Below are 27,245 nucleotides of genomic sequence, written 5' to 3' on the forward strand. Positions count from 1 at the left end.
GATTCTGTGACATGATCTGAATTTTCCTGCGATAATTACAAGTGGTGCTTTACTCTTCAACTCTGAAGGAGTCACAAAATGAAACCATGATTTAGAAAAGATTCAAGTACAGAGTGAAGACAGTGAGATAGGCAAGCAGCAAAATATGGATAAATAAGTCATGGCATATTCATACAACGTAAACGATAGCAGTTAAAATTATATGGACTCCATGTTTCAACGTGGATAAATCCCCCAAACATGATGTTGGACAAAATAAGCAAAGTATGAGAATCATACAGTATAATATTATGTATGTAAAGTTTAAAAACATGCAAAACTTGACTGTATACTACTTTCAGATAAGTATGCCTATTTACAGATATAATATGAAAAGTATAAAACATGCAAAAAATGATGAATGCCAAATTCAGAGTAGTGTCTTCCTGGGGCAACGGGGAGGAGAAGAAAGGGGAAGGAATCCTCAGGGCATTCTCACTGCACCTGTTCCATTTCCCTTAAAAGTGAAGGGAAACAGTTATGGAAAAAAAAAAAAAAGGTAAATAAGTAGAGAGGAGCTACAGTGAGTCACAGTGTTTGTTAGTGTGTTTTAACATTTTCCTGAATGCTTGAAACATGTCATCATAAAAATGTTAAGAATCTCAGACAAAAGTCTTCATATGAACATCAGCGTACCATTGAGACACCTGCTGAGTTCAGTCAGAGGGCTCCCTGCACTTCCCCAAACATCTTCAAGGTCCTCAGGGCCTCATCGGTGTGAGCGCTGCAGTCTTCCGTCCTAGCTCAGCTCTAACCAGCCCGGGGTGAAGAGGGTCAGGGCCAGAGCACTGCCTTTTTAAGGCACTGGTGAAATCATTTTACCTGGAGGAGTCACAGAAAAAGCATTAGTTATCTAAAAGCTTCCGCTGGGAATGCTTAGGAGGAAACAGAATTTAACAAGCGTCCTTCAGACTAAACATGGATACTGGCAAACCCGGTGTTTTGTCAATTCCTCTTCTGGGAGAGATGACATCGGGCTCTCGCCCCAGCTCAGAGGCCTAGTGAGTGACATAATTTTGGGTGAGGCCATTAACCTCCCTGGGCTTCAGTTACATCACCTGGGCCTAGAAGACCTCTTACGTCTATGCTTTAAGAATCTCTGGTCAATTAAGCATCAGTTCAGCATCCAACTCTGGACTTCAGCCCAGGACATGATCTCCTGGTCATGAGATTGAGCCCTGCGGTGGGCTCCAGGCCTAGTGGGGAGTCTCCTTGAGATGCTCTCTCTCTTCTCCTAACCCCTTCCCCAACACCCTAAACTGCGCCCCCCCATCCCGCTTACTGGCTCTAAAATAAATCAATCAATCTTAAAAATAAAGTCTATGGTTCAAACTGGAGGATTAAGAAAACAGAGCAGATGCAGACAGGTAACAAACACTACCTCCTAATTCAATTTACTCCAGAGGTGCCAGCATCTTTGCACCTGGCCCTGAACTCCAAACACACACCTGTCTCCCTCAGAAGGCATCTGTAGCTCAGAAACTGCTGGCAGTTGCTCCTTCATGCACATGCCACATTCCGAGGCAGATGGTACATGGAAACATAAACACACCTTAGTCTCAGCAATACGCATTTTATCTCTTAGTTCACAGACGACCACTTTTAACATAGGTAAGAAAACTGAAGCTTAGGAAACTTCAGTGATGTGCTCGAGAAAACAGAGGTTCTTGAGCAGGAAACCCAAGTTTCAAGGCCAAATCTTCAAAATTTCGAAATTAGACCCTTGTCATGACAAAGCACTTGCTTTGGCTTGGTATTAAGAGGGGACAGAATCCCAGAAGAAAGCAAGAGGTAGAGGGCAGGGAGGGATGGACATGGAGCCGTGTTTGCAGGAGCATGAAAGGCACTGGAAGGCCCTTGGTCCTACATTGTCATTTTGCGTAAGGCCAGTTCCCTTCACAGCTTTGGCGGGTTTTAACATCGCAAAAATCAGCACGGGCTGGAAACAAGCTACTGAGGTGTGCAAGACTTTATTACATACACACTCCTTTCCACGCTAAACCTTTCCACCACAGGCAAGTAACTGTGTGAGCCAGGAGAGAGGATTTGTGTCAATCCACGTGTGCAGTCCTTGGCACTGGAGGTGATCAGCGAATGATAGCAAGGATTAAAATGTTGATGACAATGACGGCAGGACTGAATCAAGAAATGACCCGAGGTCACTCCAAACATTGTATAGAAAACTGGCTCATGGGACCTGACAGGTACACCACGGGGTTTTCATTATTCATGGTATTTTCAACAATTAAAACTGTTTTAACATGGCTCAATCTCTTTCCCTGTCAGAAGTGCAAGGTTCAAAAGGGTTTACACAGCAAACATCATCCCCCTTGTCTCTTTTCTAAAGGCATTTTTAATCCTTAAGAGAAACAACAGCAAGTAGGCAGAGGGGACTTCTCCAAGTTTCATCCCTGTGGTAAATCAATCTTATCTGTAACTGGAAAACATAAGAAGGGGATGGATTAACAGGTACTTCTACATATTAAGCAAATTAAATGGACACTTTAAATAGGAAAATAGAGTTTTTGTAGTCCTTTCTCTTGTAAGGGAACTCACTGTGTTATACTACAGACGCTCTATTATAAAGCAAGCATTTTCTTTCACCATGTCCCTTACAAAAGGAGTTGAACATTAGATTCCTACAAAATTTCATACACAACAAGGTGTTTTCTCAGTTATTTTATTTTGAATTACAGTGTGCTTTGGGAATAAGACACAAAAGCCTTAAACCAACCTCAACCCATGCTTGTTTGGGGTACTTACAGGGATGTCAGTGTAGAATTGGTTTATAAAAGGAGACAAAAGGAATGTGACCCAAATTTAGTCATTTTTTTCTCACAGGTAAAGAGTTTTATTTGCAACTACTGAATATAGTTAAAAATAAGCCAACAAACCTTTAAAATAACTTTTAAAAAGTGATACAGTAGGCGGTTTTATTTTAGAGATCACAAATACATACCTCCATGACAATAAAAATCCAACTATCTACAGTGCCAAGGTTGTAGGCAAACAGTTCTCAAGGTGTGGTCCAAGGAACCCTAAGGGTTCCCTTTCCCTTTTCCAACCACATGTCTGTGTGAGGGCTGGGTTTCTTTCTTTCTTTCTTTTCTTCCTTCCTTCTTTCCCTCCCTCCCTTGTTCTTTCTTTTTTTTCTTTTAGTTTCTTTTTTATTTAAATTCAATTAAATAACATATAGTGTATTATTAGTTTCAGAGGTAGAGTACAGTGATTCATCAGTTGTATATAACACCCAGTGCCTTCCTTAATGCCATTTACCCAATCACCCCATTTCCCCACCCTCTCCCCTCCAGCAACCTTCAGTTTGTTTCGTATGATTAAGAGTCTCTTATGGTTTGTCTCACTCTCTGATTTCATCTTGTTTTATTTTTCCCTCCCTTCCCCTGTGTTCCTCTGTTTTGTTTCTTAAATTCCAGACATGAGTGAGATCATAGGATAATTGTCTTTCTCTGATTGACTTATTTTACTTAGGGTTATACCCTCTAGTTCCATGCATGTCATTGCAAATGGCAAGATTTCATTTTTTATGGCTGAGTAATATTCCATCATGTATATACACCATATCTTCTTTATCCATTCCTCTGTCAATGGACATCTGGGCTCTTCCCATAGTTTGGCTATTGTGGACATTGCTGCTATAAACATTGGGGTGCAGATGCCCCTTCAGATCACTACATTTGTATCTTTGGTGTAAATCCTTAGTTGTGCAATTGCTGGGTCATACGGTAGCTCTATTTTTAAATTTTTGAGGAAATTTCATACTGTTTTCCAGAGTAGCTGTACCAGTTTGCATTACCACCAGCAATGGAAGAGGGTTCCCCTTTCTCTGCATCCTTGCTAAAATTTGTTTTTTCCTGACTGGTTAATTTTAGCCCGCTTTGTTGTTGCTGTTGTTGTTGTTGTTGTTATTTTTAAGTATACTCCATGTCTAGTGTGGAGTTAGAACTCATGACACTGAAATCAAGAATTGCATGCTCTACTGACCCAGCCAGGTGCCCTGGGCAGGCTTTTAGAAATTTCAGTCAAGGGGCGCCTGGGTGGCTCAGTGGGTTAAGCCGCTGCCTTCAGCTCAGGTCATGATCTCAGGGTTCTGGGATCGAGTCCCACATCCGGCTCCCTGCTCAGCAGGGAGCCTGCTTCCTCCTCTCTCTCTCTGCCTGCCTCTCTGCCTATTTGTGATCTCTCTCTGTCAAATTAATAAATAATATTTAAAAAAAAAAAAGAAATTTCAGTCAAAACAACATACCATTAAAGATTGAATGCCTAATGAATATAAGAAGATATAAAATAAACATAAGAGATTTGTAAAAATGTAAAAATGCCATTCTCATAAATTTCTTTGTTTTGGAAAATACAATGACTGTTTGTAAAAATATGTAATTTATGTTAACATGTGCCAGTTTTTTAAAAATACAGTTTTACAGTTTTTTACAGTTTTACAGTTTTTACAGTTATTTTACAGTTATTTTAAAATACATCAATAATAAGATTTTATTTTATTTTTTAAGATTTTATTTCTTTGACAGAGAGAGAGAATATAAGCAGGGGCAGCAGCAGGGACAGGGAGAAGCAAGCTCCTGCTGCGAAGGGAGCCCAATGTGGGGCTCAATCCCAGGGCCCTGAGATCATGACCTGAGCTGAAGGCAGACACTTAACTGACTGAGCCGCCCAGGCCTCCCTAAATAAATATATTAAATTTTTAAAAATCCAACTACCTAATGTTAACCAAGTAAGTTCTTATTGCTTGGCACAGTGGTTTTTTTTTTTTTTAAATATTTTTATTTATTTATTTGACAGACAGATCACAAGTAGGCAGAGAGGCAGGCAGAGAGACAGGAGGAAGCAGGCTCCCCACTGATCAGAAAGCCCGATGCGGGGCTCAATCCCAGGACCCTAGGATCATGACCCGGGCCAAAAGCAGAGGCTTTAACCCACCGAGCCACCCAGGTGCCCTGGCACAGTGTTTCTTTTGATCACATTAAACAGGTACTCAAAAGTACTGTTTCAAAAAACTTAAGTGAGAATTATGAGCTTTGGAAATCTACATTAGATCACTAATGCAGAAATCACAAAAAAATACATGTAAAGAGTAAATAAATAAAATTACTTTGGGAAGCTGGGAGAAGAAACAGTAATATTTCTATTTTATTGTTTTAGATAAATTATCTTAAATATAGATAAGTAGTTGTGTTAATAAAGTAAATATCATTAACAACTGGCTCATCTAACATTCATGAAAGTATATAAAGAATTTCAAACTGACCAAATCCCCTTTTTGGCTCTTAATCATCTTTTATTCCTATATTCAGGTATATAAAGTGTGTAATAGTTAAGCATCATAGGACTTCACTTAAAAAGTGAAACACACGTAAATCACTCACAGCCTTTGAGAGGAGGGGTGGGGGAAGAAGACAGAGGCAGCTTGAGTAGACCGCTGGAGGAGTCTTAAAAGCAATAGCCCATTTGCTGGAACAACCGTGTGAGATGAGCACAGTGTCTGGGACCTCAAGCCTTCCTGAGTGCAGCATTCCCCCACAGAACTCCCCTTTGAAACACATTATACAATGAGATTTTCTTCCGCCAATCTTAGAGGGCCCTGGCTCTGGATTAAACCACCTTTCTCCCAGATCAGGCCAGCGGTAACCTATAGAAAGCAATGAAGCCTGTAGAAAATATTTTGTTGTGTTGTGTTTTATTGCTGCCATCCCTAAAAGTCTAAAGAGAGGCTGCCATAACCATGATAAACTGGAGAAGCCAGAAGGAGGGAAAAAAATAGCCTCTCAACATTCTGACTCTATTTGTCATAAGAAAGACTCAATTCTACACCAAATCATAGATTGGGAGCAAGAAGAAATCCTTGAGGTTGTCTAGGAAACACTTCCGGTTGAAGGTAGAAAAATAATGACAATATCCCTTTACACATGTTGCTTATGTTCGAAATAAGAGGTATTTCTTTTAGGTCCTGAGAAAAGCTTATAAGATATTTTTCCTTGGGCTAAGTAGAACCAAAGTAGAACCAAAACCTATTTCAACTGAGATTAAAATAAAATTAAGTTTAAAGCTCTTAATACTTGCTGAATCTTTTTGAGTGAACTTTTAGCTTTGATTTACGGAAATGGTAGACACGTTTTCATACTTGGTGGCATCATCACCTCCACAAGAGACATCTACAGCCCCTCCTTGACTCCATGTCATATGGTCACCATTAGAGGTCACCCCAATTGAAAATCCATTTCTCAGACTAAGAGGGCTACTAAATCATCTAGGACATTATAGCTATCAAGACTTAGAGCCTCACCATGAAAGAGTCCTTATAATCAAGTGGGTAGTGTGTTATCCTCAAGCTCAGATTTTCTCCCTTTTCATTCTGTTATTTTTTTTAAAACCATAAATATATTTATAGATACTAAATGGCATTCTACATGAGATTCTAAAACTTAAAAGCATTTCTATTTTGCTATTTTAAGTCAATAATGTGTGTATGTGTGTCAAAGAAGCAGCTGTAGATTTTCCATGTGATCAGAACTTTTCCAGCCCAGCTTTCAAGTAATAACAGGATAGCAGAAAGAGAAACCAGGTTGGTAAACCACTAACTCAAAATTCTTGAAGGTAGAAAAGGCCAAGGAAACAAAGGATGAGTGTTCCCATACATAGCCCACATCCCATCCCTTTGGGTAATATTCAAACTTGGGTAAATATTAAAAATAAAACTCTAACCTTGGGCACTTTGGGTAATATTCAGAGAAGCAGATCATGTAAAAACCTGAAAGTTCTCATTTTTAATGCAATAGAAGCTGGTTACGATGAGATGCAATGAAGGTAAGGAACACATGTTGAGACTTTCTCAAAGGGTATAAGAGTATGAAAGGTGAATCAAAAGGGTGGCTGGAAAAGAACAGGCTGAGGAAAGAAGGATGGGTCAGATTAATCAGTGAAAGAGACTGAAGATTGAAGAAAGAATAGTGCATCTAAGGAATGATTCCAAATGGTTTGGAATCTAAAATCCCAAACATTAAGTACTTAATGAGCCCATGGAAATCAGATTTGACTTGAACTCATGAGGTATTTCTAAAATGTATCCAAGAAATGTATTTTCCTTAGGGACGAAGGAATCCGTACCATAAATGAAGGAGGGGGGCAGAATGAGTATGCTAGGTCATAAAGTTCTACTGTGAGTCCTCTCCATGTGTCTTTGTGGGTCTTTGGCTCTTGCCCTGAGAATTCTCGTGCTACAGAAAAGTGGAATTTTCATTGTAAATGTCTGGCTGGTGAAAAACATGTGGATGTGGCACCAGCTTTGTTCTTATTCATTGGGAAAAGGGAGATCAAAGAACAGAAAACTGGTCACTGAGATTCTGATTCAGGCTTTAAGGGAAATGTGATCTAAAATCTACCATGGCAAGAAAATTCCCATCCTTCCATTTGGGACTAATCAAATCACGAAAGTTGCAATGTTGCCTTGATTTAGATGAAAAGAATGAGTCTGCTTCTTCCATGTTTTGTGTACCATGAGGTCAGTTCCAGTTCATCTGTGAAAACTGTAATATTGATTGCTACTTCGTAAAGTTAAAAATACATATACCAATGATCTAAGGATTCCACTTCTAAAGAATCTCTAGCACATATGCACCAGGAAGTAGGAATAAGAATGCTGATAGCAAGTGTTCATAATAGAAAAAAACAAAAGCAGAAAACAACTCAAATGTCCATCAAGAATAGAACAGATAAATTAACATGGCGCATACACACAGAAAGATGCTACAGCAATGAAAATTAATGAACTACATCTGCATCTATGCTACTGGATGGCTCTCAAATCTTAATAATGAGAAAAAAAGGGGCACCTGGGTGGCTCAGTGGGTTAAAGTCTTTGCCTTCAGCTCAGGTCGTGATCTCAGGGTCCTGGAATCGAGCCCCACATTGGGCTCTCTGCTTGGCGGGAAGCCTGCTTCCCTCTCTCTCTGCCTGCCTCTCTGTCTACTTGTGATCTCTCTGTCTGTCAAATAAATAAATAAAATCTTAAAACAATAATAATAATGCAAAAAAAGATAATACTGAAAGAATAAGACATATGGTGGAAGAAAATATAGAGTATTATTCCATTTATACAGAGGTCAAGAAAAAGAAAAATAAACACTATCTTGTATACTTACATATATGTACATGATTAAAAAAAATTTAAGCAAAGGAATGAATAATATAAAATTCAGAACAGTGGTTAGCTCTGGGGGAGGGCATTGGATGTGGTCAGGGAAGGGTACTTACAAATTTCAAAGATATTAGTGATATACTGTTCTATAAAATAAGCAGAGGTGAAAGGAGAACTGATTTATTACTCTTTAAGCCAGGGGTTGGCAAACTTTTTCTGTAAAGAGCAAGACAGTAAATATTTCAGGGCTACATATGATCTCTCTCATATCTTCTTTGGGTCGGTTTGTTTATTATTATTGTTGTTGTTGTTTTTCACAATCCTTTAACAATGAAAAAAAATCCTCATTAGCTCATAGACCCTACAAAAAGAGGTCAAAGGCAAAACCTGGTTCATAGACTATCATTTGCTAACCCCTGCTTTAAACTATTTATATATGTTATACTGTCTTTTGTGTACATCATGTATTTTTCTCCCACAGAAAAAGGAAAAGAGTGAAACAGGTAGCCACAAAATATTATTATTTATTATCTACTATCTTTTTAGAAAGAAAATATACATAGTCTTTCTAACTAAGATCAAAACCCAGCTATCCATTAATTCTCCAGTCTGTTGACAGCTCCTCTGCACCATTTCAGCTTAAAGACACTCCACTTTTCCTGTTTCTAAAGAAGAAAAAGTAATGAAATGCTCCATTGCTTTTGTCCACTGTAGACTTTAAGTAGATCTTAAATGCCAAAGTCAGAATGGTAGTAGTAGTTCTCTGTTGCTTGGGCAGGAAGGTAGGAAAATTATAGATAATTTTTTAGAATTAGAATTACAATTTTAGAAAATTATAGATAAAATTATAGATATATAGATAAAATTCCCATTTGGCCAAATGAAAGTGATCTTTGAATGCTATCATCCAATGGGTATCTACTCTCATTTCAAAACTAGCATATTCTGGGCCTCACCATATGCCAGGCACTGATCTCACACTGTACACGTAATTTCGTTTTATTTCACACAACAATCCTACAATGTGGGTGCTATGATGAACCTGATTTTAGCATGCGGGAAGTGGAGGCACTGAGAGAGTAAGTCACTTGCTCAAGGTCACACAGCTAAGAAGTGATAAAGCCCATATCCACACCCAGGCAGTGGGATCCTGAGCCCACAGGCAGCCAGCATACTGATTTAGTTGTTAAATACATTTATCACCTCACCACAAATGAAGTGGTAATTTTATTCCCTTTCTATAGATAAAGAATATGTGCTTGCACCTGACCTAGGTCGAAGAAGCTTGGCTGGAGGCTGGAACTGGAGCTAAGGTTGTTTGTGTTCATGATACCGTTTTGGCTTATTTAAGGAGCATTTTACAGGTCTCAGCTTGTCAGTGGTGGGCGAAGAGTTGCTAAGAAAAAACAGGTGAAATGAGAAGTCAGACCTGTATCCACATGCCTTCACAGTAACAGGCGCCAATCCTTCATCAAGGCCATATGAAAATAATTCTACTCAATCTCCACAGTCCCAAACTTGGTCTTTGAAGGGAATAGGCAGGACATGAAGGTTATTGCTAAAATAAGGAGGAAACCTTGCTAGCTGTGAGATAGAAAAAATAATCAGCCTTAATTCGACTAGAACCAGAATATGGAATGGTCATTACCATTTATTCAACAAAACATTTTGAATCACCCACTAGGTGCCAAGACCCATGGTAGATGGTGGGATACAACAGCAAACATGCCGCGGCCCCAGGGTTTGGACTCCACGGGTTTGGAATATCTCCCCTGGGTCCTCAGTGGAATGTGTTTATAAAAGAGTACAAATGGAAGGACAGCAGTTCTTTGGACAGAGGCAGGAGAACTGCAGAAGTGTGACATCTCTGGGGCCACTCTGCGGGCCACATCAACACTTCCCACTCTATACCTGTGGCAGAAGGCAGAACCACACCCTGGTCTGGTGAACTCTCCATGTGGGGATTCTCTCTTGCCAAGAGTTTACCACTGACTTTTCTTCTAAGGAATGGGGTGGGAATGAGGTGGGCAGAAGAAGGAAGGTGGTTGTCAAGAAAAGAGATCCTCAGAAGTATAGTTTCAGGACCTACGTGATTCAAAGCTTCCCTTTGGTACCTCAAGCTCAAGTTACATAAGACTAGCACATCTGCTCTAAATAATTTCTTTCCTCTGTCTACACCCAGCCTGGGCAAACTTTGCAAATTATAATGATCCAGAAGGAGGGCTGAGTTTGTAATTTTCCTATATGGATGTTTTGGGAGGAAGTGAGAGGAGAAAGGCCATGTAAAAGGCATCCCCCAGGGACAGTACTGAAAAATTTTGCTCAAGACTACCTTCCCCCACCGAGTATTTCTAGGCTGGGGAAATTTAATTTCATACTGGAGAAGTGTGGTGATCACAAGCCTCCAAGAAGGCCCTGATGAAAGGACTGATGTACAAACAGCAGGCACAACAATCACAGGGTAGAATCGTCCCAAAGACAAAGTGTCACAAAAGGCATCGAAGCTGCTGGCTTGTGACTACTGATGCATTTACACACTGATGCTCATTTCAGGTCCAGCTACCAGCTGCTAACTCCTCCTCTCCCCAGTTGTTCTGTACAGTCCAGAGCCTAAATATCATTCAGTTTGACTCACCCAAAGGAGGCCTCTGAAGTGGTAAGAAATTTCCCCCTTTTCCTAATGGCAGCAGAAATTGTCCCCTAAGTGTCTAGCCCAAACTGGCCAGAAACCCTCTATAAAGACGGTTCCCATTTTAACACCGAGCCCTGCTTCAAAACAAGCCCCCTATTGCAGAATCCCCCCAGGCCAGTCCACCCATTCGAGTCTAGGCTCCATTTTCACGCAGTCTACATAATGACTCTCTGCTGCAGGAAAGCACTATGCCAGAGTTAGTGACTACAACAACTTCAATCAGGTATCAGAATCACTTGGGGGTGTTTATAAAGCAGATGCCCAGACCTGTCAAACCAGAATTTCTAAGAGTGAAGCCCAAGAATTTGCATTTTTTTAGAGCTCCCCAGGTTGAGTGCAATGGCTGAAGGCTAATCAAAGAACCTTTGTGGTCCCTCCTCCTACTCCACAGAGCCTGTTCTCTTAAGAGTCTAATAGCTCAAAGGATCTGAAACTGGGGCGCCTGGGTGGCTCAGTGGGTTAAAGCCACTGCCTTTGGCTCAGGTCATGATCCCAGGGTCCTGGGATGGAGCCCCGCATCGGGCTCTCTGCTCAGTGCAGAACCTGCTTCTTTCTCTCTCTCTCTCTCTGCCTGCCTTTCTGCCTACTTGTGTTCTATGTCTGTCAAATAAATGAATAAAATCTTTAAAAAAAAAAAAAAAAGGATCTGAAACTAATTCACATTCGGGACTGAATGAGCAAGAAGCCTTAACCATGTAGGTGCCTACATTTTTACAGAACTCTGCCCTAAAGTGTGAAAACTCAGATCCAGTTACAGGACTCATGGAGATTATTTTGGTGAGAATGTAGATATAGCACATACGCCTTTAAGATCTAGCTTAACCATTCTAATTTCAAATGTTTTGTTCCATAGTTCCCATAGGATTCACATATTAGAAGCTATGGATCCCAACTGGAGAACATAGAAGGTACGTTCACTATGCCCATAAGCAATCTGTATGTCCTTAAAGTCCCCCATCAACATTTTTTCAGGTTCTTCTTATTATTGAAGTGTAACTGACATATAACGTTACATTAGTTTCAGGTGTACAAGATAGTGATTCAACTCTTCTATACATTACTCAATGCTCATCAAAGTAAATGTAGCCACCATCTGTCACCATACAATACTATTACAGTATTATTGACTATATTCCCTATGTTGTACTTTTCATCTCCGTGACTTATATTACAATTCAACATTTGTACCTCTTAATCCCCTTTATCTATTTCACTCGTCCTGCCACCTACCTCCCCTCTGGCAACCACTAGTTTGTTCTCTACACTTAAGAGTGGTTTGTTGTTGTTGTTGTTGTTTGGTTGGTTGGTTTCTTAGATCCCAAAGATAAGTGAAATCATATTTTATTGTGACCAAGGCCACAACTAACAAACAAACAAAAACAAAGGAATGGAATAAAAAGTGATTGACTGTCTCAACTGAGAAATCAATTATGAACTGGGTACTGTAATTTTGAAAACTGAGATTCATTCTTCAAGACGACCTTACGAAACCTCAAATTAATAGAGTCTGTTGGCTGGTGGAAGCTAAGAGCACTAAGAAATATTTGGGGGTGGGCGCCTGGGTGGCTCAGTGGGTTAAGCCTCTGCCTTCAGCTCAGGTCAAGATCCCGGGGTCCTGGGATCCAACCTGCATTGGGCTTTCTGCTCGGCAGGGAGCCTGCTTCCCCCTCTCTTTCTTCCTGCCTCTCTGCCTACTTGTGATCTCTGTCAAATAAATAAATAAAATATTAAAAAAAAAAAAAAAGAAAGAAAGAAAGAAAAGAAATATTTGGGGGCAGTGACAAAGCAAATTATAGGCATCTGAGCCAGAAAGGCTGACAGAGGTAGAAGGATTAAGAACAGAGAGGGTAATGGTGATGCCTGAGGAAGATCTTTCTTCCTAGAGTTCCTGAGCATTCTCCACTGCCAATGTCATGGCCAGAATCAAAATGTACAGGTACTCAACCCTCTGATTTCTAGTCTGAGCTTGGCTCAACTACAACCTGCCACATGGGCAAAGCCACAGAACTCTGGGCTGGCGGGGATGCGCAGGGTGCAGCTGAACCTACTGAGGAAGCAGTTTGCAAAGATGTCAAGAGCACTGTCTCTGCTAGGGTCCAGATCCACAGTGGGGAGGACAGGAGACTCATAACAGAAAGAAGGGCCAGAAAATGGAGACACGATGTTTTACATGCCTCTTTAGCAACATTTTCAAAAAAAAACAACTGGATCTCATTAAGGACAAGTAAGATTCTTCCACTCCCTTGCACAGAGAAAGTCTTATGTAAGCTGGAGAAAGGAGGAAGCGACTGGGAGGCTCGAGAAAGCTGGGAAGAAGGAAAAAAACAAAACAGAAGAGGATGAGATGAAATAAACCAGAGGGAAAGAGAGACAGGGACCAAAATATAATATAAATAAGACATTCATTCAACAAATATTTGTTAAACACCTTCTTCCATTCTTAAATTCCAAATTCTTCATTTGAAGCCGTCCAAATGCTGAAGCATCCCAAGTACGGTCTTCTACTCTTCAGTAAAAGTCTGATTTCACCAGCACTTCCCCATTAACATTCCCTGTTTCCTATCCATGATTCTTTCTATTTCCATGTTTTTGCTCATTTTGCCTGGAATCCTTTCCCATTTTCCCTTCACCAGTTCATATGCTAACTATTCTTCAAACCACCTCCCCCATGAGCCGTGGCCTAATGTCTTCATGCCACTCTGTGACATCTCACTGAGCTTACGATTACCTTCCACATACTGACAGTTTTCAAGTGTTTTTTGAATTATTCTGTAAATTCTGACTGGGACAACAAAAAAGCCCAGAGGAGTTGGTTAATTACAGAGATTTGATTTAGAGTTAGAATGAGAAACTAATTTTCCTATAGAAGTAATTATATATTATTAATAAGATAAAGTTTACTCTCTTAACAATTGATTGGGATTCTACTTACTCCCTATCACATTCTATGGGTATGTATTTTTAATTCTCAACTTTCAGTTTTCAAATAATGTTTAAAACAAAGTATGTTCATAAATTAAATACTGCCTCTGGGAAGGACAAGGGAAAAGAGAGATTAAAGAACTGTAGAATCTAAGAAGTATTAGAAACTGAGTAGCAATTGCCTTTGAAGAAAATTTCAAGATTGATTTTTTTAAATTTGTAATTAAAATATAGAGGTTCTAGCCTTCTCATTCTTTTATGTAGTCACATTTTGTTTTAAGAATTTCTATCTTCTGTTTCTTCTACCTTAATAACTTAAGATCCCATTACATTTATTTTTGTTCGTTAAATCAGCACCAGGAAGGTGATTCTGTTAAGCAGTTACGTTTAATAGAAAAATAGAACTAGTAACATGGGTAGGAGCCTCTTTCATAAAATCTGTGATGATCTATCTTCAGAAGTCACATGGTGGACTGGTCAAACGGGGCCCCTTCTCTCAGTTTTCTGAGCTGCCCTTGTGAAACTCTTGGGGCAACATGGAATTCATTCAGCAAAGTTTCTAAAAGTGCCCTGGCACACTGCCTGCCAAATCTGCTATCAGCAACACTCTCTTGCTCCTGCCTTTTGCTTGGAACCATGTTTTCTACTGTTGCCTAAAACTGTAACTGAGCCTAGACCTTGCCAGGAACACTCCTTGCTTCACAGCACTTGGCTGGAAGTTTTAATAAAACCCCAGTGAGTGTGGGCCATACTCTGAGCTTGGAATAAACACTGGATTCACAATAATTGTGCGCTTCCTAAGGTTTTCATTAAAATATCCCATCCTCTCATAGATTTAGCTTACAAGAGGCCAATTCTTTTCGTAAAACACATTGCATGTTTTAATGTGAAAGAGGCATTACTTCCGATTGTTTAGGCGGAACAACTATGCTCCTAATTTAATAGACTTGTTTTATGGAGCGAAACAAAGTATTCCTGATTTGAATTAAGAAACACACTGAAGCGGGTCATTGTGGCTTGAGTTACAGCCTTGAGATCAGGGTGGGCCTTAGCTGCCAGTGGCAAAAGCTGTAGCTTACACACCCAGCATTTGGTAGCTCAAAGGGAGTCATGAAAGATCAGCAGTTTCCTTCTTCATCCGCTAGTTCTAGGCCCCTTCTCTTCCTACCAACAGCAGGCCGCTCGGAGGAACGTTTGCCAAGCCAGGCTTTCAGTTAACGTTAGCCCCTTCTCTATCTAAATACATAACTTTGAGCAAGGTACTTTTCTTTTTTTAAAAAAAAGAGATTCATTTATTTTAGAGAGAGAGGGAGAGCAAGCACACATATGCATGTGAGTGAGGGAGAGGGGTTAAGGGTGAGGGACAGTCTCAAGCAGACTCTGCTCTGAGCAGGGAGCCCAACACAGGGCTCGATCCCATAGCCCTGAGATCATGGCCTGAGCCAAAATCAAAAGTTGGATGCTTAACCAACTGAGCTACCCAGGTGCCCTGATATTTAACTTTTCTAAGCCTTGGTTTCCTTATCTGAAAAATGGCCACAATAATTATATCTTCCTTATAAGACTGCTGTGACAGTTTAATTCAATTCTGCCTATAAGATGGTGGAACTAGAATAAGGAAAGGGAGCCTGGTATGGCAGTGACTGTGTCTTGGCTGATACTATTGGCCTTAAGTACAGAGAAAATTAGTCATCTACCTTATTCCATTTGCTCAATCACACAGTTTTAATCTCACTCCCACCCTAAATGCTAATGAAATATGGGTAAAAGCTCTGCCATTTATTACAATGCTCAGTTCCACTCTTCTTTTTCCTTTGTGCTCTGAGTAGGCCCACATATACTGCAGAACAATTCCAAATAAATGTGAACAGAATACTGTCCAAATTGATAACTGTCTTAGCTAATTGTTTTCTTCTGGCTTCTCCAAGAGCTGCCAGAAGAAATGAAGGCAAGGAAGGAGGATGATAAGAAGAGAAAGGGAAGGGAGGATGGCATAGGAAAGGGAAGAAGGCATGAAGGAGGGACGAGGAGACCTATACGCAGTTCCTTGGCCCGGATCAAGGAGGCTAACGGAACAGATCATACAGACTCATATAGCTGGAAAAGTCAGCAGTCACACTTTAGTTTCTTTGTCTACAAGCAGGACTATATCTAACTCTAAGCCTCAAAACCAATTAGTGACCTATCTCAGACCTTAAGGTCACCTGGGAAGAGTCAAAATCAGCAGTCCCATATCCCCTATTAATTCAAGCTTCACTCCAACCCAGCAGCTTCAGTTCTCAACTTAGAAATGCAATGGCATGTCTTTATTTCAAATTCCGTGAGCCACTGAAAGATGCCTACTGGATGAGAAGAAAACACAGTGAAAAGTAAGAAATCTAGTTTCTTTGGTTTGGCAGAAAATATATAGACCATTGGCCAGGGGGCCATGGAAATTTGAAAAAAGATCAAAAGTACCCCACAGATTGGCATTTCCATAGAAGACTCTAGGAGATTCAAAGGTAACTATCAAGGAGGGAAAATTAGCTCCACCTATCAAAAAGGGGGTTATGAAAAAATGACATATTCTCCTTCCTAACTCAAACATTTCCTAACCATTCCATGAGCAAAAATGAAGACAAACCTGCAATTTTCCCCCATGTTACTCTGTCTGTGTCAGGCTGTGAAAACAGAGCATTGACGGTCTCTGGAATTTTGGTGAGAGCAGATGATAAGTCTGTGATTGGCCCTGTGAGTCCAAAGTAGAGAGTTTAACTACATGGTAAGAGGAGCCAGTTGTGGTGATCAGCTTGCAGAAGACCTTGCTCCTGACCCCACCCCCCATCACAATTCCAACCCCCGTTTTGTCGGCACTTCTGTGGGAGATGCTCCACTGGTCCCTCTCCATCTACATCACTCCTCACCAGCTCCAAAAGACATTGGCTTTGGTCCAAAGGTAAACAACTCTCTGACTCATTTAAACTCTGAAAACATCTGGCGAACAAACTGCTTTGAAAATGTTGCCAAATTTTCCATATTGCTGTATTTGCCCACCACCATAACCCACCGAACACTCGCCCTCGAGATTATTCACAAGTCTCATGAGATTGCAAAAAGAACAGATCTGCTTCATGCTATATGAAAAATTAAACTAGATTTGGTTTTTCATAAAAACTACAACTCTTAGAATACCAACTGGCATTGTCTTTTAAAGTTGACCATTTTTATGCCCTGCATTCCATTTCTAGATATTTCCTCAAGAGAAACACTTACTCATCTGTACTGGGAGAGAATGTTCATAGACTTGAACAGTGTAACACTAACAAACTGTCAACAGGAGGAGAAATAAATAAATGATAATGTATCTATGTAATGAAATATTATATAGCAGGGAAATTGGTTTTCCCAATGAAATATTATATAACAGGGAAAAAGGTTGTTGTATTCAAAAACCCAGAAAACTTTTAGTATCATAATGTGGAGTGAAGACAGCAAGTTCTAAAAGACTTCATATAGTGTCATGCTCTTTGTATAAAGTTTAAAATAAATAAAAATAAATAATACACCATCATAAACCTAAAGAAAATTCAAGTGAATGAAAAATGCTTCTGGGGATAGAGGAAGAAAGAGAATAAGGAGAAGTTGGGTTGATGTAAGATGATCATATTCTGGTTCTGCCACTGGTGAAGGTTTCACAGGAGTTCATTGTGTCAATTAATTTTTGAAAAGGTCATGCAGCAGTGCCTGGGTGGCTCAGTCAGTTAAGCATCCAACTCTTGATTCCAACTCAGATCATGAGCTCGGTGTTGTGGGACTGAGCCCTGTTTGGGCTCCATGTTCAGCCAGAGTCTGCAGGTCCCTTTCCCTCTGCTCCTCCCCCAACTCTCTCTCCCTCTCAAATAAATAAGTAAAATCTTTAAAAATAGAAGGGGGGGAGTCACACAGAGGTGCTGTGTGGCTCAGTCAGGTAAGCCTCTGACTCTTGATTTCAGCTCATGTCAAGATCTCAGGTTTGAGAGACTGAGCCCCACCTCAGGCTCCATGCTGGATTCTCTCTCATCCTCTCCCTCTGCCTTCCCCCCAAACTGGTTTGAATGCATGTGCAAATGCTCTCTCTCAAAAAAATAAAAGGGCCATGCATGCACAAACGATGATAATATGTAAAATAAGTAACAAGCAAGTGGTAACTCCACAAATATCCACTGAGACTGTGTGTTGATTATAAATCTAACAATAACATCTTTGTAGCAGTAGGAGAGGTTAAAAACTGCTATAGGTGACTTCCCACTGCTCCTCTCCCTGGCATGCTTAGAATTCGCTCTTCATAGTATAATCAAGCTACCATTCAGGATACTATTTCACATGGTGGAGGGAGAGGTCCCAATAGCCATGATCTCTTATTCAGCTGCAATTCTGTAAATGGCAATTCGGTAAGCCTCCAACAGAGCAAAGTAAAAAATGGGTCACTCTCCATCATTTATTATGTTTACTTCGCTGTCTTGGGCAATGCCAGAGCAAGTTTAATAGATCTCAATTACTGCTCAATAAACCCCAGTCTTGTTGCTTGTTGCAGCAAATAAAATTAGCTTCTGTATATGCCTTCTGAGCCACTGTGGCTTCCCAAGATTCAAAGAGGTCTGCTTATGTCTGGCCTGGTTGGCAAAACCTAGCAGAGTAAGAGCAGGGTAAGCTAACCCAACAGGGAGCAAGGAAGTGGCTGTGAAGCTCCTCCTCTGAGAAAGGCTTGACCAGGACCCAAGTCATCCAGAGCTGCCCATCAGAGCCTCCCCTGCAGAGATTAGTAAATTCATGAACACCAGTGCGGGTGAATGGAGGAAACTGGTTATAAAGAAATAGCTCCGTTTCATTAAGCATTTTCAAATCACTCAAGGAAAACCAAAATTATCATTACTAAAATAACTGCTTGATTTAGAACTGTTTAGTCTGTTGTCTGCTGTGTGAAAAATGACCAACTGAACTGACTCTATTTCTTGTACCAGTTTAGTGCCAAAAATAGAAATTCTTGCACTCTTTCCCCTTCCATGGTGAATATAATTAGTCTCTGCCACTTAGGAGCCAGCTTTCTGTTGAGAAACCTGAGATCTTCTCTCAGTCAAGCCCCATGTGCATAGCATGAGCACCATTAGCAATCCATATCATCAGTGGCAAGACTTGTTATTTTGGAGCAAAGAGGCCCTGTCGGAAAAGTGAGTTTTCCGGAATCTGTGATTAATAAGAAATAGGCACAAATCCAGGTTGCCTACTCCTCAGAAAGTCTTTCTCTGCCTTCATTTCATCTGCAGAACAAGGACATTCTTCTGTGTTACCTGCTCATCAAGATGCTGAGAGCAAAATGAGCTGCCCAGGCTATGAATTCTTGGATGAATGCCACTGCAGTGCAGTGATAACTACCTCCTAGAATTCTGTTTGCAACCTCAGTTGACGCTGTAACCTCAGTGTGAGCCACACGAGTCCTTGTCGTTTGTTAGGCAAGCTGCTTCTCTGAGGAAGTCAAATGCAGCCTATCAGACTACATCCCTACCCATCTTCCTCAGCTCTCTTCTAAGGAATCTATTTCTAGATATAGCGGCACTCCATCTTGGATTGGTATCTTGTTATAAATACCCAGTTAAGGCTGAGATGCCTCCAACGATTTCCCTCTATCCCTCCTCCAGGAGAAGAGGTAAATAACTATACAAATTACTCCTCTGGATGGTATGACTCTACTGCAAAAAGAAGAAAAGAAAGAGAGAGAGACAGAGAGGCAAAGAGAGGTTTCCAACAAGATTCCTCATGACAGATTCCCAACAAGGGACTTTGCCAGGATGGAGGCAGTCTCAGAAACTGCTAGATTCAACACTTCCAGGAGAGCTGTCTTAACTTAGCTTCAGCCCTTGCTTAAATGCAATGGTGAGGCCACATCAGGGCAGCAGTGTCCTGGACACGAAAGTTGAGGCAATGGCACCATTATTACAGGGGGATAGGTCTGGACATAGGCTTAGATGCCTCTGGATAAGGTGTGTGATCATCCTGGGGCCTCTTCACCCTCTCTGGGGATGGGATGAGAGGGGCAGGTCTGCCCATCTGCTCTGTCGTCTCCATCTTAGCATTCCTTCCTCTGAGCCAGGGTTCCCTATAGTCTCTACTTATCCCACAAAACCATCTCTCCTCCCTAGCTCATCCACCAAACAAGAACCTCACCTTTGCTTAACCAAAACCACTGCCCCTGCTCAAAAGAGAGGCCAGGGAGGCATTTTGGTTGTCTTAGCAGGGGGATATTGGGTTTTGCACGGGGGACCATTTTTATTCACTGGAGGCCATTTTCATTTGTTCTGCTATGACATAAACCATCTTTTCCTGCCAGGAAAAGAATCACTCTAGCTTCCTTTTTGGAAGAGATTGCAAAGCTGCAGACTTCAATGGGATTTGGTATTTCCATGGCCCGTTCCAAAGCAGCACCTGAGAGACAAGCTCCACTCAGGTGTGCTTTCCCACCAGCAGCTCCTCGAGGGGGCCCAAATCAGCTCCACATGATACCAGTAAGAGCTGTCCTCAGCCTTATCTCCCCTAGAATCGGGAGGCTGAAGAGAAGATTATCTGAGGGTATCTTCTGCCTTCTGAAAGTAAAAGATTGATGCCCGGGCATTTGGATTACTCACCACCCACCAAGCAGGCTTTCCAAAAGCTCTACAAGCAAGCAACAGTGGAATGTGGCTAGAAAAGAACAAATTAATCAAGGCTAGCAGGAACCTGCTTGAGTAATGGATCAACAAGTTTTCCAGAAATACATCACACTGGTACAATCGATACAATAGCCAAAACAGAAAACCATTGCAGTGCCGATTGCATTTTGCAAGACAAGATGTCTGGAGGGCTAACTTTTTCTTTTGATCCTTGCTGAACTGACTCATGATTACCACGGTTTGTATGGCTCCAACTACACATAAATCAGTTACAGCGCATGCTAGTCACAACTAGCCTGTGTTCTCGAGCACAGTGAGGGCCTGATGCTTTGGTGCAAGAGAAACAAAACCCTGCCATCCGTTGCCTGTGCTCTCCTCTGAGTGTGGAGACCATCCGGGGCTGATCCTTTTCCTTCAGGTCTCCCATAAGCAATTCCACATATTCTCTTAAGTCCCAAATGTCATACTAGGATATTGCATAGAATTTTTTCTGAAATTTAAATACCTATTTCTCAACTTTCTATTAGAATCAAGCTTCAGATGATGGGTGAGATAACACCAAATTGGGTCCGCTGACCTTCAGAACAGGTGAGATTCTCTCTTGATACATTAATACCCCATGGTCAGTAGGGCATTGATTCACCCTTAGAGGGTTGAAGGGCACTTCATCCTAAGTTTTGAAGGCAATGGTATAAAATTTAAAAGGGAATGGCATATAACACTTCCTCGGTGTACATGAAGACATTAGGAAATATACAGTGAGAGAATCATTTTGTAAATATACAGTCTCCCTGTCTGGCATGACACAGACAGGGAGAATGTAGCTTATTTATTTCTTCCCCCTGCAAATCCTTTATGTCCCATCCTGAAAATACTGACTGTCATACCAGCTATGACCCCTGCATCTGTTGTGTGCACTTCAGTTGTGTGTGGACGGTACTAAGGAGCTAAGTATTCCCACATCCACTGCAAAGGAAGTCAGTCCATAGCAGCTAATATTAGATTACATTCTAATTATTTATTCTATATCCCTTTTCACACCATTATTCCAAGACCAACAGATCAGGGATTTCCACTGAGTACTAAAGCTGCCATTCATCAGGTTCCTAGAGCTGCATTTGTGCATGTCTCTAGACAGAGACCAATCACAGGACAAAATGGGAATCTACTTTCTGCTCAATATCACATTAGCATGTCTCTTCCTATTTCAGCTACAAAAAGTCATTTCCCAGTTGTCCTGCATGAATAGCCCATTTACCACTTATCAATATGGATGAAGCCCAAACTACCCACTTTATGCAGAATAGTAAAAGTGAATTGTCCTTTCTTTAAAAAAAAAAACAAAAAAAAACAGGCAAGTAGATCACTTCTGCCCTTTTTCTTTGTAAAAGCAGCTGCTTTTGTAGCTATACCCTGTCTCCTAGTCTTGCCAGCCTACCCACATCAGGACCAAACAGGAAACTCCCCATGGAAATGAGAAACTGAAGTTTAAATGCAAGGGGAATGTCTCTATTGAAAGGCAATGAAACAATAAATGACCCAGGAAAAGAACCCCTTATCCTTGCTCTCCCTGAAAAGAGTTGCAGCTCAAGTCCAGCTGGTCAACCCAAGGGGACAGCAGCCACCCAAGCTGCTGTAGGAGCCAGAGGAAGAAGGCAAGCATGACAACCTAGATGACCTATGGGAAAGGAGGATAGCTAAGGTGCCATAGAATGTGTTTTTGAGTATTTAAAAAATTACCTGCATTCAGAGGTTCACCCTCAGAGCTGGATGATAGGCTATTAATTGTTGGTTTTGCTAGCTGTAATGTAAACCCTGGCAGGTCAGTAGAGACAACTGGGAAATATTTTGTACCTAACTGTGGGGTTGAAATCCCAATGAATCATCACACTTCTTTCAGTTAGGTACTCAATGAGGACTTGTTGATAGTGATAGTGATAGCTAGCATTTATTGAACTCCTATTCTATTCTAGATCCTCTTCTAAGCACTTTGAAACATCATTCTAATAATTATCAAACCATCCCATAAGATAGGTAGGTAAGACCTCTTTGTGATGGTGAATTTGATGTGTCAACTAGCCCAGCCATGGGGTGCCCAGATTAAATACTATTTCTGGGTGGGCCTGTGAGGGACGGGATTAGCATTTGAATTGGTGGACTCAGCAAAGTGAATGGTCCTCTCCAATGTGGGTGGGCATTGCCTAAACTACTTTGGGGCAGAAAAGTACAAAAGGGGGGTTAGAAGGAATGTGTCACTTTTAACTCCTTCACTGATTAAGTTGGGACATTTCGTCTTCTCTAAACCTGCACTTGAGATTCACGCCATCAGTTTCCTGGTTCTCAGGCCTCCATAGACTAAATTACACCACTGGCTCTCCTGGGTCTCCAGCTTGCAGACAGCAAGTTGTGGGACTTGTCAGCTGCCTTGATACTGTGACCCAATTCCTCATAATCAATCTCCATTTATAGGGAGAGAGATCTGGTAGGTTCTGTTTCTCTGGCGATTACTAATATACTATTATAAAAAAAAGTGTGACTCAGAGCAGTTAAGGAACTTGCCCAGAGCTATAGTGCAAGTAAGTGGCGGAGGCAGGATTTGAGCCATCCTGTGTGACTGCAAAACCCATCCATACTCTTTCCAAGACACCAAAAAATACCCACAACAGTAAAGTGTGCTGAGTTTATGGAAATTTCTAGGCTAATAAAAATGAGGAAAACCAAAAGTTAAAGTGTGGGTAAATGTAAAGCTTCTCCTTTTTGGTAAAATGGAAAGTCAGGCTCAGAATTACCAGCTGTTAAAACAGTCATCATCAAGCATCCTTGTGCCTTAGCTCTGAAGGTCAAAAAGTTCACCAATCCAGAAATTAAAGTACAAGTAACTTTATCTCTGGAGTTTAACATAGAAGATAGTAGAATAAGCTACCAAATGTTTTAAGCCTCAGCTTGGGACTCAGGAGACCTTGTTCTACTCCCAGATTAGTCATGAAGTAACTGTATCCCTAAGCAACTTACTTGACTGCCCTGGCCTCAGTTCTTGCCTACAAAAGAAAGGGATTTGATTCTACAAGATTCTAAGTTCCCATCTTAATCTAAGGCTAAAATGTCTCCAAACTGATATTAGTTCACCTCGTGACACCCTGGAGAAACATGACTTATTCTGCAGATGAAAAGGAGAGATTCAGAAAAGGTAGGTGCCTTACTCACTACTTTATCACAGGGCCAAGAGCTAATAATATCCTTCTCATTAACGTATTGCCAGGCCCTGCTTCTTCCCCATCCTGCCTTGGGATACTTCATTGACATTGGCTAGGGGGTGGGGGGAGACCCAGAATCCCTCTCTCCACCTTTCTCTAATGTTGACTATCATCCTTCACCAGCTACTGTCACGGGAAGTTACCATGTCCTGAAGAAGTTACCATGTCCCTAACTCACCCCATGCTGACAACTCTCCCATTGGCAAGATGTGTATGGGGGATAGGGGTCTGTGATTTAGTTCCCATCCATTTGTGTAGAAGTGATTAACAGTAGACTCATCCAGTCATGAGGACCCGAAAAAGGGTCTGTTGTTGAAAGCCAACACTTCCCCTGCCTGTTTACTGACACCTCAACACAACCTCAGTCTCCCTGTTGGCCACCTGCCTCCCACTCATTCCCGTCAGCTGGGCACAAAACCAAACCACACTGTTCTTCTGTACAAAGATGTCCTTGAGTGAAAATTCAAAACACAAACTTACCATGTTACACGAGGGCTATTAAACTTTTTAAGCCAGCCTTATGCTAAATCACTTGGGTTTCGCTGTCTCTCTCTACACATCACACACTCACACCTCCCCGCCAACCTGGAGAAATCTAGTTTTCCCCTCATCCAAATTTTTAGCAGTGTGCATTTTAAGAGCCCTTTACCCTGTTTATTTCTTCTTTCACCACCTCAAGGTATTTCATTCCTAAGTACCTTATTTTTCCATTCCGTATTTTCTCGCTCTTGCTTGCCAGTTACGTTCATTCCCTCCTCTGCCTTCATTATTTTCCTTTCCTCTGGCGAAAAGCAAACAGATGGAAAAAACAAAAACAAAACAAACAACAACAACAAATCCCTCGTCCTTTAGTACTCCAAAGAGTGCTACATTGCTTTTCCTTTCTCTTTATCAATATTATACATCACTGGCCCTGGAGATAGATGCTTCCTTCTGCCCTCCTGGGATTTACCAAGAATATTTATTAAGCACCCACTTATACACCAGCATGTATAAGGTACTCGGTGTATGCTTCCTCATTAAATCCTCACAACCACCTTATAAAATAGCTCTTTCCCTAAAACATTACTTCTCAGACTTTAATGTGCGCACATAACTCAGTCAGTGATCTTAACATACGGATTCTAATTTAAAGATTTTGGATGAGGCCTGAGAATCTGCATTTATTTCACGCTCTCAGGTGAGCTGAAGATGCATGTCTGTGGCCACATTTGCTGGTTTGGCCCGTGTTGGGACAGTGGCATTATTTTTATGTGACTGAGAGGCTGATGTGAGAATTCTGCCTATTATGAGCATTTTGTTCCCAGATATCTAAGCATTGCCCTCTTTGTATCATCTTCTCCTAAAATGAAAATATTCCTCAAAAGGTCAGCAAGTTCATCATGGACAGTGAATTGGTGACAATTTCAGAATGGGCAACCTGAGAGCAGTAAGAGCACAGAGAAAGAGAATGACACCAAAAGGGAAGGCAAACAGGAGAAGCAACAGTTGTTGAAGATGAAAGGGATCCAGCAAGAGACAATAGGATCAGTCTTCAAGGAAGATGTCTATCCCTTACCACCAGGGATAATCATGGGGGTGAGGTCAGCCTGTCTCTGAAGGAGAAACCAGATTCAGTGTTGTGTTTGATTACATCTTTCCCACTTCCTCTCAGTCTCCTGATTCCTGGGTACCATAAATTACCCCAGGCATGATGATATTTGTTTCTTCCCCACTGTTGGGTCCAGACTTCTAATAAACTCTAGTTACTCCATTTAAAAAAACTATATAAAAACTGTATCAATTCTATAGTTTTACTACTTTCCACTTCTCTCTATTTCCCCTTTCCTTCACCACCAGTTTCTTCAGAAAGACGTATTTGCTCCTTGCCCTTACAACTGAAAGGCCCGTTCATTGTTTTAAGTGTTTGCTGTCTGACATAAGGCCCCACTGCTCTCCTAAAACTGCATCCCTCCATGGTCACCCACAGCCACTTACCCACCTTCAATAATCTCCCAGTGTCTTCCCTCCTCCATTTCCTCCCACCTCCCATCCTTCCAAAGCTTTTTTGTTTTGTTTTAATCAGATAGCTCTCCCAAAGACAGAGGTCTGGCCAAGTTACTCTCTAAAGCAGCTAGTTCTTAAAGGCCCAAATAGTGACGAGTCCAAGCTCCTTATCCTACGCTTTTATAATTGCCAATGACCTTAACTTATTTTGCAGCTTTAAACCCCCCTCCTACTTTATTTATACCCTGTTATGCCAAATAATAACCACCAAACTAGACTGCTCTTTATTCCATGAAATTCCTGTCTGAAATGTTCTGCCCAACTTCAAGCTCAGTTCCCTGTTTTTCCACATTAATCAGGAATGATCTCTCTTCTTCATGCTTTCAGTCTCTGGAACTTATACTTCAGTATCTTTAATAGTTTATTCCTCAAGTTATTTATAATAATTTTCATAATAAGTCTTAATAAAGTGTGTGTACTTACCTTAGAGTCTAGAAGAAAAGACAGACATGTATCCAAATAGTTATGATCACAGAGGTTGGAAAGAAGCTCGGTTTTTTTCTCCATTAGACACCACAGAGTCGGAAATCCACATATATGCGTATAGAGGGACAGGAAGGAGTAACATAAATTTTTATTGATAACACTAGTAAAATATTCCTTGTTAGGTATTCACAAATATATAACCTTGGCCATAATATAAAAGCAGCTCCTGGGACACCAGGGTGACTCAGTTGGTTAAGCATCTGCCTTCAGCTCAGATCATGATTCCCAGAGTCCTGGGAGCCCCACATCAGGCTCCCTGCTCAGTGGGGAGTCTGCTGCTCCCTCTCCCTCTGCCCCTATCTACCCCCTACTTGTCCTCACTCTCTCTCTCCCCCTTTCAAATAAATAAGTAAATAAATAATCTTTAAAAAAGAAAAAAAGCAGCTCCTAAAGCAGTTCCATAAACTACCTAGATAAAAACACACAAGAGTCTAGTATTAATCATTAATAAATTTTAATCAAATTGATGAGAATCCTCTTTAAGAGATTAACCAGAATTCCCCAGGGACTTATAAAATCCTCCACTCTAATTCAGTAAAGTCTGGGGTAGGACACAAAACTCTAGTTTTAGTCATCATCCTAGATTCCTGATAATGGGGGGGGGGACTTCCTAAACTTCTCACACTTTAAGTGCATTAGAAACTTCCAAAACTTCTCACACTTTAAGTGCATTAGAATTACTTGGCAATCTTATTAAGGGGCAGATTCTGAATCAGCAGGTCTGTGAGAAAGGAGGACAGACTGATACTACGTTCTTAAGAAGTTCCTAGGTTATGCCTATGATGCAGGTCCATGGGCCACACTTTGTGTAGCAAAGAGTCATAAGCCATGCTTGAAAATCACTCAATATTTTCAGTCTGGGCCCATCTCAATTCTTATATCATGTTTCCAAAGATGTTGGTGTGGTACAGATTTAATTTCATCACTTCCAGTTTGCATCACGAAGCTATGCTGATGCAAATGTTTCCTAAACTTTG

The 27,245-nt window shown here is 40.9% G+C and overlaps 1 long non-coding RNA gene across 1 annotated transcript; it reads right to left on the reverse strand.

Annotated features, from left to right (window-relative positions):
• LOC122893712 lies at positions 1-26,485 on the reverse strand. Its single transcript, XR_006381674.1, has 4 exons — positions 26,206-26,485; positions 24,435-24,517; positions 676-861; positions 1-62 (listed from the first exon to the last, which is right to left on the reverse strand). It is a non-coding gene; the product is annotated as an uncharacterized LOC122893712 (long non-coding RNA).
• Between the last annotated feature and the right edge of the window lie 760 nt (positions 26,486-27,245).

The sequence above is a fragment of the Neovison vison genome, chromosome 13, assembly GCF_020171115.1.
Source record: "Neovison vison isolate M4711 chromosome 13, ASM_NN_V1, whole genome shotgun sequence".
NCBI lineage: Eukaryota > Metazoa > Chordata > Mammalia > Carnivora > Mustelidae > Neogale > Neogale vison.